Source organism: Balaenoptera ricei, chromosome 4, assembly GCF_028023285.1.
Source record: "Balaenoptera ricei isolate mBalRic1 chromosome 4, mBalRic1.hap2, whole genome shotgun sequence".
Classification (NCBI taxonomy): Eukaryota; Metazoa; Chordata; class Mammalia; order Artiodactyla; family Balaenopteridae; genus Balaenoptera; species Balaenoptera ricei.
The window spans coordinates 132,340,151-132,353,500 of record NC_082642.1 but is presented as its reverse complement, the minus strand read 5'-3'; positions in this window follow the sequence as shown (position 1 = coordinate 132,353,500).

Below are 13,350 nucleotides of genomic sequence, written 5' to 3'. Positions count from 1 at the left end.
ATGATTCTGTGGGTCAGAAATCAAAACAGGGCTCAGCTATAAAATTCTTCTGCTCCCCATGGTCTTGATTAGGGTCATTTGGGGGTATTCAGCTGATGGGCTGATACAGAAGTCCAAAATGGATTCACTCGCATGCCTGTCTTAGCACAGATTGATGGAAGACTGGGTTCAACTATGCTCTTCCATCTCTCCACGCAGTCTCAGGACGTCTCCACATGGTTCCTCCAGCTGAACTTCTTACATGGAGACTCAAGATTCCAAAGGTGAATATTCGAGATACAGGAAATGGAAATGTTAGTCTGTTAAGAGTTGGACCCAGAATCTAGCCTCTCATCATTTTAGCCACATTCTATTTGCAAAGAAGTCAAAGAGTCCACTCAGATTCAAGCCGCGTGATAGTTTGCCTGCCCTTTGACTACACAGAAAATACATTCAGCCCTTCCCATGACCCCCCTGAGTTCTCACTGCACTACAGCAACAGCTTAGGCCAGGTTCCAGGTGTGGATGAGCCTCCTTGGCTCCTGGGGCTTGATTCCTCTCTGTCTGATGAGCTATGATCTAAAGAGACACGTTTTCCTACCACCACACAATGGTGAGATTAAAATAAGAGCAGCAGGAAACTCAGTTCAAATAAGGAGGGAATGAGCAGCACAGCGGTTACTGAAATCTAGGGTCGGGGACAGTTTTGTTCCCTGGGAATGATTCACCTCTGCTCTTGGCATTGCCTTTTAGCTCTTGGTTCTGCTTTTTAGGTCCTTATCTATACGCACTGATCAATTTTTTTTTGTAACCAAGTGAACTCCTCAGCCTGCTTCCTGCCCATAGTAGGTTGGGGAGGTCCAAAGACTCCTTCGTATTTTGTATTGTACTTTTAAAATCCATGCCATTAGCATAAACCACTCACAATTTTTTTTTTTTTTAACTGATACAGGCCCTCTTCTACCTCGGGCAGAGAGTAAGGCTGCTGTGGGGCAACATCTATAAGATCCTTTAGTGTCCTAGGAGTCATGCGCTTACATGTTTTTGAGGTCTCAACAAGGGGATTTAGAGCAGCCACACATTTACAGTCTTTACTGTGAGTTTCTTTTAGTGCACTGGATTTTTATATTTGCTGAGGCTATTTCTTTCTTTGAGAATTTTTTGGGGAATGACTAGGGATGAAAAACCATTTTATTTTCAAACCTGACAATCCCTGGATTCTTTGTATTTCCTCTAAATTCTTAAAGTCTAAGTGAAAATGGTACAATTCTTTCTTTAGTTTCTCTTTCTTTTCCCATCCCCCTTTCATTTTGTATTTAATCATAGAAAGAAGCCTGTTGGAATTTTCCACATTCTGTCTATAAATTTCTCCAGCTAGATCAGCGAGTTCATTAAATATTTATTTTCCACATTATGACTGGGAGCTATGTTACCAAACTTTCCAATAAAAATTTTCTTACTGTTTTTCAAATTTTCACTGTCTTCTGTAGACTCTTCAACTTTAACGAATCATCTTGGGAAGACCCTTCCAGCTTCGGCCAGCTGCCCTCTTCCTGCTATGCTGTCCCAAAGCCAGGATCAGTTGTTTTAGGTTTTTGTTATGACAGCATTTCTATTTCAGGCACCAGATTTTGTAGGATGCAACCAAGGAAGAAGAACTACTATGAGTGATAAGGAATGGGGATTTATTCTAGGGATTAAAACTTGCACTATCATTGAACCTGGTGGAGAAGTCTTGGAAGAGTGTTACCTTCAGTAGCCATCCTGAAGTTGCTATAGATCATTACGGCCAGAAGTAGAGGGCAAAAAAGGGGATGTGAAAGTGGGGTGATCAAGGACAAAAACAGGAATCTATGTTTATATCTTAGAATTTCCAACCAGGATGATGTGAGTGACTGCAGAAGCAGCTGACGCTTCACACAGAACTAAACACACGCCTGCCCCAGGACTCAGAAAAACTGAACAAGGAGATCCCTGGGATACTGAAGAGCTGTGGGCTTGAACGTGAACCTGCAGGACAGTAAAAGCGTGGCAGTGGGCTGCAACAGTGTCTGACGTCCCACACGCAACTTCAAAGCATAACTGTTGCTGCTTCCATGTTTCCTTCTAAATACAGTTTTCCATATGCCTAACCTGACCTGGAATTACAGAGACAAGAATTCTGGGAAATGTAGTTCCAGTTCAGCTAAATTGACACACTACAAATTCACTGAAAATGGGTGTAAGTCCTTCGAGGTGAGTTCATTCCTACCAAGTCTCTGATGTACCTCAACTTTTAAAGAGTTCAAGAGTTAGTAGGAAGCTCATAAATATCCCAGCACTGACCAAACCCTCAGCAAATTTAGAAAAAAGCCAATTCCTAGCCATGAGGACTATTATTCTAGAACTCAATATTTAGCATTGCCAAAGTCTATTGCAAGAGACTTAGCTGTAAATGAGTAGCGACGGGTAGATGGGACGATGGGTAGGGCATCCTGGTTTCAGCTCTGACAGAATGCTAGTGCTAACCATTTAATACCAGATAGTCAATGCTCACTGTATAGATACATAAATTGTAAACCTCATCTCATTCCTGTAGGAGGGTTATTTTGGTACAAGCATTTACCACATTTCTGGGTAAAATCCACAAAGACATACCCTTTTTTTTCCCGAAGTGGCAATCAAAACATTGCTAATGTCTTAGAAAGTGTGGACATCTGCAAAGTTGGAAGCTTTTCTTTGCAATCTGGAAAACCCTCTTCATTTTCATTTCCTGGCTCTTCATTGCTGTATTAAAGGGGAGCTTTGTCAGGTAATGTGGACTCCACACGTGGGAAGGTACTTTTAGCCCTGTTGCTTCTACCATTTGTTGTAGAATTGCTTAGACCTACAAAATCTTCCTGCTTTCACATTTGTTTCAGCTAGAGAAAACTTCCTCTGCAGATTTCTTGGTTGAAGCTGCTGTTGATGTTTCTGGTGTTCATGTACCTAACAGCCCAGAGAGAACAGATAACTCTGTCAGTCTCTCCTCCACTTCTGAATTCCATAACTTTCATGTACATGTTCATTTAAGACAGTTAATATTTGCATGTCCACCTGTAATAACTACACCATCCTGTTGTAACTCTAGTACTTCCTGCTCTTGAGCCAGAGGTCATGTTATATGAATTCCAGATTAGCCTTTTCCTGGTTTCTGTATGCTAAAAGGCTATACCATTGAAGGTCTCTCCATGGGGAAACACTTGTCTTACACAGATATAAATATTCAAGGACTTGGGGATGTTTAGTCCTTTTAAAGTATTATGTGTCAATACCACTGGAACTAGGGTTGGCACATTTTTATAATAGGAAGAGAACTTGAAGAAAAAAAAATTTCATGTTACAAGAGCTACCAATTGAACAAAGAAGAGAGAAGAAGAAAGACAGCAATATTAGATTGTTCACTTTCCCTTATTATTTATTTCTAATGACACAGTCATATAAATGTTCAAAAATATTGATTTTGTTTTATCCTTTTCACCCTGAATACAGACTACTTAAAACTGGAATGACTGATAAAATGTAAATTACATTGACACAAGAGGGCAGCCTTCTCATATATATTTTCAAAATAAATTGCCAGGACTTCAAAAAATTCTGTAGATATTTTAACTCACATTAGAAAAGAAGGAAAAAAGGAATCCTAAGCAAAATTAACCCTTCAAGGTGATTATTTTGCTAGGTTCCGCATTTAATTATTGGTAAGTAGTTCTTGAATTTAAACTATCTTACATCAATAAAATAAAATAAGAAGAAAAACAAATTTTGACTGCAGTAAAATTGCACGGATTTAAATGTTTTATGGAGATACAAAAGCCTGTGGAGATTATATTCTGAAGCTAGAGTAATTAAAACAATGCAGTATTTTTGTAAAGCCAAATACTTCAATGGAATATAGTAAAAAGCACAGAAACACGAACAAGTAAGAATTTATTATGTAACAGAGGAGTCATTTTTAACTAACTATTTGGATAATAAATAGGTTAGATCCTTAACTTATACCACACAACAATATTAATTCTAGATAGATTATATTATATATTTGAATGTTAAATATGAAATAACATGCCAGAGGTAAAGCTGGAAAAAGTCACATAATTTAATAATGAAAAAGCCTTCCTAAGAATGACACCCAAAGAAGGTACCACAAAGGAAAAAACGACAGACTTGAGAACAAATTGTAAATTCTTCAGTTCAAAGGTCCCCAAACAAGACTTGACAAACAGGGAAAGTACATTTGTAACAACTATGAATGCAATGGTTAGTATTCCTTTCATAAAGGATCCACTTAAAATAACTAAGAAAATTAAGAAAAATATGAGTCCCCACTAGACAAAATGGACAAAGAACTTCATTTACACAGACCAGGAAGTTATCAATAATTAAAATAAAATATTCACCCTCTTTTTCCTCATAAATTTCATTTATAATAAAGTAACAACAATAACAAGATAACATACTTGGCTTATTAGAGATTGGCAATTATAAAAGAAATTAAATATCTAGTGAGGGTAAGATTGTTGGAAAATGAGCTATCATCTTACATTGTCATAGATGAATGTTTGTGTTCTTCTAGAATTCATATGTTGAAACTGGACCTCTTAATGTCATGGTATTAGGAGGTGTAACCTTTGGGAAGTAATTAGGACTAGATGAGGTCACGAGGGTGGAACCCTCCTGAATGGGATTAGTGCCCTTCTAAGAGTCATGTGAAAGCTTGCCTCACCTCTCTGCTCTCTGCCATGTGAGGATACAATGAGAAGGTCACTGCCTACAACCTGGAAGAGAGTTCTCACTAGAGAACACCCTGGATGTCCATCCTCCAGAACTATGAGAAATAAATTTTATTTATTTATAAGACACCCAGTCTATGGTAATTTGACATAGCAGCCAGAAGTGACTAATACTGCTGATAGAAACATAGATTACCATCATCTTTCTAAAGAGAAAACCAAAATAAGATGTGTTAAGCCACTTACCCTAAGTAACAGATTGGATTTTGACACAGAGATCACTACTAGCTCGACCTATGATCCTTATGTTACAATAAATGCTTGGATTTAAGGAGTATATTATTTAGAATCTAAATCAAAGACCTAAGCAAAGAGAGGGAATTTATTGTAAAACTACAGATTCTTAGGTAGATTATTTGAACCATGGTCTCAAATGCCTTTATTACTTTCTTTTGTTTCTGCTTTTCTCTGCATATCTATGTTATTCTCTTCTGTAAAGGACTTTATCTGTTTTTCTTATACACAAGATGAAAAACGGCTACAGACATCTCCTGAATTTACATTTTCTGAATACAGCCATTCCTTCTCTTTCCCTGTTGTCTTTTCCAGAGGAAGAGACCATGATTGAGCCATCCTGGATTGGGTGCCAATTCTGATCAAGCCCTTTTGGCCAGAAGTTGAAGGCACCAAGAGGCTCTGATTGGCTAGGCTTGGGTTTTGTATATTTAGCTGCTTCAAACATTCATGACTGAGGAACCAGTGTCCTTTGGCTGCTATAGTGTGGATCATGGTGGTGGGGAATTGGTATTTCAATGAGATTATTTAAAGTGAGTCAATCCACAATAGGTGTGCAGATATAATCAGGTTTCTGAACTTTGAAATGGAGGAACAGACTCTTCATAGACTGCTCTTTGTATTAAATTTAACAATTGCACCTTGTAAGTCCTCTTGTCAGGGAGCTGGCTACTCTCTCCAGACAACAATCCTGCTTTATATTGTACCTTTCTTTCAAATTTCGATACAGTCAATATGCCTCAAGTTTAGGTTTCTTTAAGCAAGTGACATAAAAACTAACCAAGCAAAAATTAAAAGTGAAGTATGTCATTTCATCATCATTCATCTTTGTAGGAGGTGTTGTCTTGCATTAAAAATTCTTTTAATTTCTGTTTTTTGTTTGATTTTTTTGATACTGATAACTCTTAAACACAGACACCCATCCACACACACACACACACACACACACACTCCACTATCTCTTTTAAAATTTCTCATGTTTATTCTCAGTGGTGAATGTTATGTGGAGAAAAAAGAATTGAAACTTCAGGAAATATGGGACTAAAATAGGAAAATTAGGGGATCAAAGAATGAAAAAGCAGTTTTGTCATAAAATGGTTCTCTTCCAAAGAATATTTGCAGGAAAGCCTCCATTTAATTTACCCAAAGTAACCTTAATAGATCTGAAATTTATACTAAGTTAAGGCAGAGTCTTTACACAGAGCCTCATTTTTAGTCACACTGACCATTAGGTCCAGGTTTATATCTAGGAGAAGTGACAATGAAATCAATTCTAGCAAGAGGTAATTATGATAGCTGTTAACAAATTTCCATTTAAAAGCACCAATCAGTTATTATGGATCCTGCAAGTAAATCTTTAGTACCAATAGTGTGGTAGTATATTTAGAGCCCTGGAACAGGTCCCATGACACTTATATCCTAGCTTTTCTCTGCTGAAAAAAGATGTGCATTTTTGGGCAATTAAACTTCAGCTTCCTCATTTACAGCTGTTTTTCTCAGGACTAATGTCTGGCACACAGCAGCCTGAATAAGTAATAGTTATTCAGATTATTAGCTTCTTACAGCTTCAGTCCCTTATTCCTTCATTCATTAATCATTCACCCATTCATTCATTCATACTCCCCAAATCAAGTAATGAACATCTCCTGTAGTAAACAAAGTTTGATTGATGTTCTCTTCTGCTATTGCCTGAAGATTTAGTTCTTTGAAGCAGTTCAGTGAATTTATCTTCAGTGTTCTTCAGAAAAGTACATTATGGTAAACTGCACAATTCTTTCATAAGGTTCCCAATTACTTCTGTGGTACAGTGGACCAGAACGATTGTCTTAGTCCTACTTTGATGGAGGACAAGGAGGGAAGAACCTGCTGCATGGGCAGCTGGATAATCTGTGGGCAGAAGCTGGAGGTGGTACCAATTTGTGATAAAGACAGATCTGAGACTTTCATCAAAGTAATGGCATGTAACTGCCTCTCTCTTATGTTCACATACAACCCACAGGCTGACATTTGGAATTTCTTATCTTCTTGTTTCCTGGGTATGATGTTTATTTTAATCAGATTCTATCTTTGTGCACATATTCTGAGTTAGGGCAAGTTGGGGCAAATGGCTGATCTGATCTGCCATCCAAAATCTGGTTGTATGGCCCTGAGCTTTGCTACTACCTAGGGGTAATGTTTTAAGCCCAGGCGATTTTAATTCAATTTTAAAGCAATATAATCATTTAAGAATCTCTGGTTAAAAAAAGATGACAATTTTTCAGACCAAATGCTGTACAGACATTTGAACAATTAAAAAATGTCTGGCCATGCATACAGAGGCATGTGTTAGTTGAGTCCAAAACGCCTTAGCTCATAATAAACAGAATTTAAGGGTTACTGAATTTTGCCACTTAAGAAAGACTAATTTTTTTCAAAATGTAGTATCAGGTTCCTTACATAAATATAAACAGACAAGTGAATTTGCTAATAAAGGGACCAACCACCCACCAGAATGGTATAAGGATTACTTTAAACTGAAAACATCTGAACAAACAGCAGCCTCAGAAAGAAACCTTATCTAAACTTCCCCTTACTGACTTGAGCAGAGCCATAATGCCCTCTCTGAAGGAGTTTCCTGTTTGGGAGAAGACTGATCCTTAGCACTGGAATGTGAGAGTTCAACTGCCATAAACTCCGCTTTGGGGGAGCTTCCAGCCCAGAAGGAGACTGCCCCCAGCACCTGGATGAAAAATTGTGTAAACAAGCCTGATAGAAACTTCTATACTTTCCCACTGAAGCTCTAAACCACCCCTCCCCTTTTGTTAAACTGGTGTATAAACCATGACCTCTGGCAATTTGGGGAACCCCTCCTTAGAGTGTTCCCACATGCATGTGGATCAAACTTTGCTCCTATGTGATGGTTAATTTTATGTATCAACTTGACTGGGCCACAGGGTGCCCAGATATTTCGTCAAACATTATTCTGGCTATTTCTGGGAGGGTGTTTTTGGATGAGTCTAATATTTAAATTGATGGAGTAAAGCAGATTGCTCTCCCTCATGTAGGTTATCCTCATCCAATCTGGTACAGTCCTGAGTAGAACAAAAGGTTGACTTTTCCCTGAATAAGCGGGAATTGCTCCTGCCTGGCAGCTTTGAAGCTGGGACATTGGTTTTTTAACGTCCTTCAGACTGGAAGCACACCATTGGCTCTCCTGACTCTCAGGCATTGAGTTGGACTGGAACAACTTCACTGGCTCCCCTGAACCTCCAGCTTGCCTACCGCAGATCTTGTCAGCCTCCATATCATGTGAGACAATTCCTTACAATCAATCAATCAACCAACCAATCCTATTGGTTCTGTTTCTCTAGAGAACTCCAATACATCTTGTTGATCTGTATGTTGTTAATTAATTCACAGGTCCCCACCCACTTGGACATAAGTTGATAGAGGAACTGTTTTCTCCCAACAGTTCTGGTAATGAGGATGGGGTATTCCAGGCTCCCCACTCACTCTGGAGGCTAAAGTTGAGATTTTGTTTTTTTGTTTTTTTTAAATTGGGGTATAGTTGTTTTACAATGTTGTGTTAGTTCCTACTGTACAGCGAAGTGAATCAGCCATATGTATACATATATCCTCTCTTTTTTTTGGATTTCCTTCCCATTTAGGTCAAGGTCACCACAGAGCACTATGTAGAGTTCCCTGTGCTATGCAGCAGGTTCTCATTAGTTATCTGTTTTATACATATTAGTGTATATGTGTCAACCCCAATCTCCCCATTCATCCCTCTCCCCCTTTCCCCTCCTGGTGTCCATACATTTGTTCTTTATGTCTGTGTCTCTATTTCTGCCTTGCAAACAGGTTCACCTGTACCATCTGTACCAGATTCCACATATATGCGTTAATATACGTTATGTGTTTTTCTCCTTCTGACTTACTTCACTCTGTATGACAGTCTCTAGCTCCATTTCGATGTGGACCATTTTTGAAGTCTTTATTGAATTTGTTACAATATTGCTTCTGTTTTATGTTTTGGTTTTTTGGCCCCGAGGCATGTGGGATATTAGCTCCCTGACCAGGGATCGAACCCGCACCCCCTGCATTAGAAGGCAAAGTCTTAACCACTGGACCGACAGGGAAGTCCCTGCAGTTGAGATTTTGAAACCTCCAACCAAGCCAGAGAAAGTAAGCTTTCTTACCAGTCGTGGGTCTCTGCTAAGTGTCCAATTAAGTGAGGGCAATAAGAACTTTCCCTTGACTTTTAAAAAGGGAAATATCCATAATTTAGATTTACAAGAAAAAAACTTTTTGGCTAGAACTAGTTCTCTGGATATTGTGATTCTTGGTTTGGATTAGTCTTTCCCAGGGATAATCATTGTGTCCATTTGTCGTTGTCTTTTGTGTTACTGTTTTGTATTGTGCCGTCTAAAAGTGTTTTTCATAAGAATGAGAATCATAGGGTTGAATACAGGCATAGGTTTTATAAATCTGTTGTTTGAGCTGGCCTCATAGGCCAGTGAGTTTGCGATTCTCACTGGACTGCTGTTCACTTGGACAAACTTTTCTGTGAGTCACCTATAAAACTGGATGAGGCTCTCCTTCCATCTTGATTTTGTGTTCTGAGAGCTTGGCCTAGCTCCAGAAAAGAGCATTCTCTCTTGAGAATGGTCAGAACCATTTTCTGCCTGCTGGAGGTGCAGATTATAGGGTCTGTGCCTGGATGAGGTTGACTGTCAGGTCAGGGTTCTGAGACACGAGGTACCATTATCAGCTCTCAGGGGACTGTCTAATCTAAAACCTTTCCTATCTCACTGCCTTTGTAGTGTTGAGATTCCTTTCTCAGTACTGCCCATCCGGAATCATGGATTAGATGGTTCCTGATTAGAGGTGTCTCACTTTTGTGGGAGACTGGAGTACCATTCTTACTGCCGGTAGCAACTTGTTCTCCTTCTTTCCAGCTATATTTGGGAGTGACTTTGGATTATGGAGGCTGCATTTTCTGTGCCCTCTTCAGGGACACCTCTCGTGTACATAGTTAAATCATATTCTAAGCCTGGAAGGTTACCTCCAGGTCTTCCCAAAAAGATACTTATTGGTTTGTGTTACATTTGAACAGGTATACTTATGCAGATCCTAAGTGTCAGTGGCCAGACAATGGGTCCTATGATTTATAAAACTTTCATATTTAAGGGGATTTATAGAGAGCTCTCAGCCTAAACAAATACCCTCTTGGTACCTCTGGGAGGATCAAATTGAAAGCAGGTCACAAAAAAGTATTACGGCTGGCTTAAAAGATTCCCTTAACAAAATCAAACAGCAGAAGTCAGACTTAGGACAAAAATTTAAGTTCACCATAAATTCTCCTCTGCCTCCCTCCTATACTCACCTTTAGCCCCAGTTCCCTGTTCCTGACCCCTCAGAAGATCTTTTAGATCTCTGGACCCCTGTCCCAAATCTACCTGCTTCCAAACCCAGCCCCACTTCTTCAACCAATTCTTTTAATCCCCCAAACTTCTCTGGCTTCCCCAGAAAATCTCTTGACCACCTAACCACCTGCTTTAACCTCTCTTTCCTTACAACAATTATAGGAGGCTATTAAAACTGACCTCAAAACATGAGGCAGTCAAGTCATTCACATGACTACTGTCAACCAAGAAGTAGCTCTAGCTGAAGCCCCAGAGATGCACAGCAAGGCTCATTTTACCATCCCTTTTGATTCCACCTACTTTGGGTGACTCTGTAATCAGGCCTAAAACAATCAGGCCCAACCAGCCTCAAGCCTTCCTATGAAATCCCCATTATGCAGGTTCCCTGTATCCCCACCACAAAGAATTAATGAATCCTGTACAGCAGCTGACTTTCTAAATTACAAAACCCTTTTCACCCCCACTTTCTGGAGATCCTACTACACCCAGAGAAGAACTAGCAATAGAAAGACGGGTGGCCATCCACAATCCCACTCATAGGGCTACCGAAGAGTGTCCTTCCCACCTCTGATTATATCAGAGTCATATGACAAGCCAGGTGGCCCCTTGGAGAAAATCCTCTTCACTGAGTATATAAACAGCCAGACCCCCTCCCAGGCCCTCCTCCAAATGATCAAGAAATGGCCCAATTGGAGCCATTTCTTGGCTGATATTTAGGACTTGATAGGAGCCAGAGAAGACTTCCCTTCAAAAGCTAAGTGGGCTAAAGTAGAACTAGGCGCTCGGAAGGAAGGAGAGTATTCTAAAGCCTTTGTGGAATGCAGTACACAGATATTCCAAAGACACAACTGCCCTAAATCCAGAGGCCTCAGAACATAGAAATCTTTGAATTTATGTCTTAATTGAAAATCTCTCTGATATAAAGAAGCACGTCTAAAATAATGCAGTTGGATGAGCAGGCAAGTCTCCGTCCTCCCGTGATTTATTTTCTTGAGGAATGGAGACTCTCATGCACTCCCACTGCAGTGTGTGTTTACATGTTATATATATGTTATATATATATATTATAATGTTATCCTGAAATTACCTGTCAAGCTATGCTAGTAGACCACATGCTCCTGGAATGTTGGGACCACACTCTTTCAGTGATGTAACCTCAGCACCAAAATCTCTGTTTAGAATGATATTCATTCATTGTTGATTGGTTTGCTTAATGAAAACTCCCAGCAGGAAATGAACAGAACCTGGACAAATTCACAATGAGGAGCTAATAACCACTTAGAAACAAAGTGAAGAAAATTGTCTAGAGTAACTCCCAGGGTTTTGATTGGCATGCAGGAGAGTCTGCAGTGTTTCACTTGTGATTGACTTGGAGATGGAATAGAATAACGAAGATACTTTCAGGCTGGGATAGGTGGCTGAGATGAGGGCTGTTTTTCTATCCAGGATATTACCATTTTTCTCATTTAAAAATAGAAGCAAAGACATTAATTATTAGGATTCAACTAGTGTACTGGACTGATCAACAGTATGCATCTAAAAATGTTTTCATTTATTAAGCTCCTCAAGCAAGGTCAAGTAGCTGTGCCAATTACTGTTAGATCCAGGTTCCTTGCAGTAGATACTATACAGGCTTTTTGGGCTCAATCCTTCCCAGACTTTATAACACAGGAAATATATTAGTATCCTTACCTATTGGTTATGTTGTCTAATTACAATGCAAGTAGCTTGTGTGTTTCTTAATCAATATATAACCTGTTGATAATGTAACAAGGTAGTACTGGAAGCTCGAAAGTAAGTTTTACCAGGAACCAGATAATAGATCACTTGTCTCACTTGCTAAGGTAGTTTCTGCATGTACATGAAGTAATTTTTGCAGGTTGGGCATGACTGGGAATAAAGAGACTTAGCCCACAGTTAGCTGGCGGGACACGTAACCTCATAGATCTCATCCTGATTGGGCAGAAAAACATCATCACTAACCACCTCAGCAAATATTGCTTAGTGCAGACTGGAAAGGCTGTGCTCACTGAACTTTTGTGGGCTTGAGGTATAGATGTAGATATCATCTTTGTTAAAAAGAGGTTTTTCTGAGCTTTCTGAAGTTAAATGTGATTTCTATAGAGATTTATATATTAGTGCTCATTTTTCACCAACATCACACCCATGCTATCAATTTACTTTTCTTGATGGTACGTAAATTAATGAGAGACAAACTCAATTCTGATTTAACTAGCTTTACTGGGATGTACAGAAATAGAAAATAGTGGTAGGATATGGACACTCTAAAGCTCCTGAGCTTTGAACACAGACCAGAGTGGCTGCAGTTGGTGTGCCATCGGTTCTTTAGGATGATATTATAGGAGGTAACTCTACTACTCCAGCCTTCCGCCCCTTCCTAGAGAGAGGGAAGACTGGGAACCAAACAGCCAAGTCTTTCTCCGGGAATAGCTACTGAAATCACATCTGCCACAGGCCACATCCACCCTGAGGGAGAATACACCCAGCTCTTAAATATGTTTAAATTGAGATGAAGCTGATCAACCAGTGTCACATCTATCTTTTCATTTTGTTCACCATCCTGATAAATGGGCCTATTTTCATTTCTCTAAGTGTCTGACATCAAGAGTGCTTCCTTACCATTGAAGCATGCAAGTGGGCTAAGAGGGACTGAACAGCTCTCTGTTAAGTCACTGAAACGAGGTCAACAATTGTCGAAACCCGCCAGCAACTGGTCCATAGTAGAATATTGGCCCAAGTTGGTCAAAGAAGAAAATATCTGGAGAGAAAAAAATTAGGGTAAAATTGAAAGTGTTGAATTGCAGTGCTAATGAGACACCCAGGTATGCTCTGTAGGCACAGGAGAAAAAGGTCTGGGGATGCCGCTTTGGAAGTACTGGCAAGAGGGAGAGATCTCACTC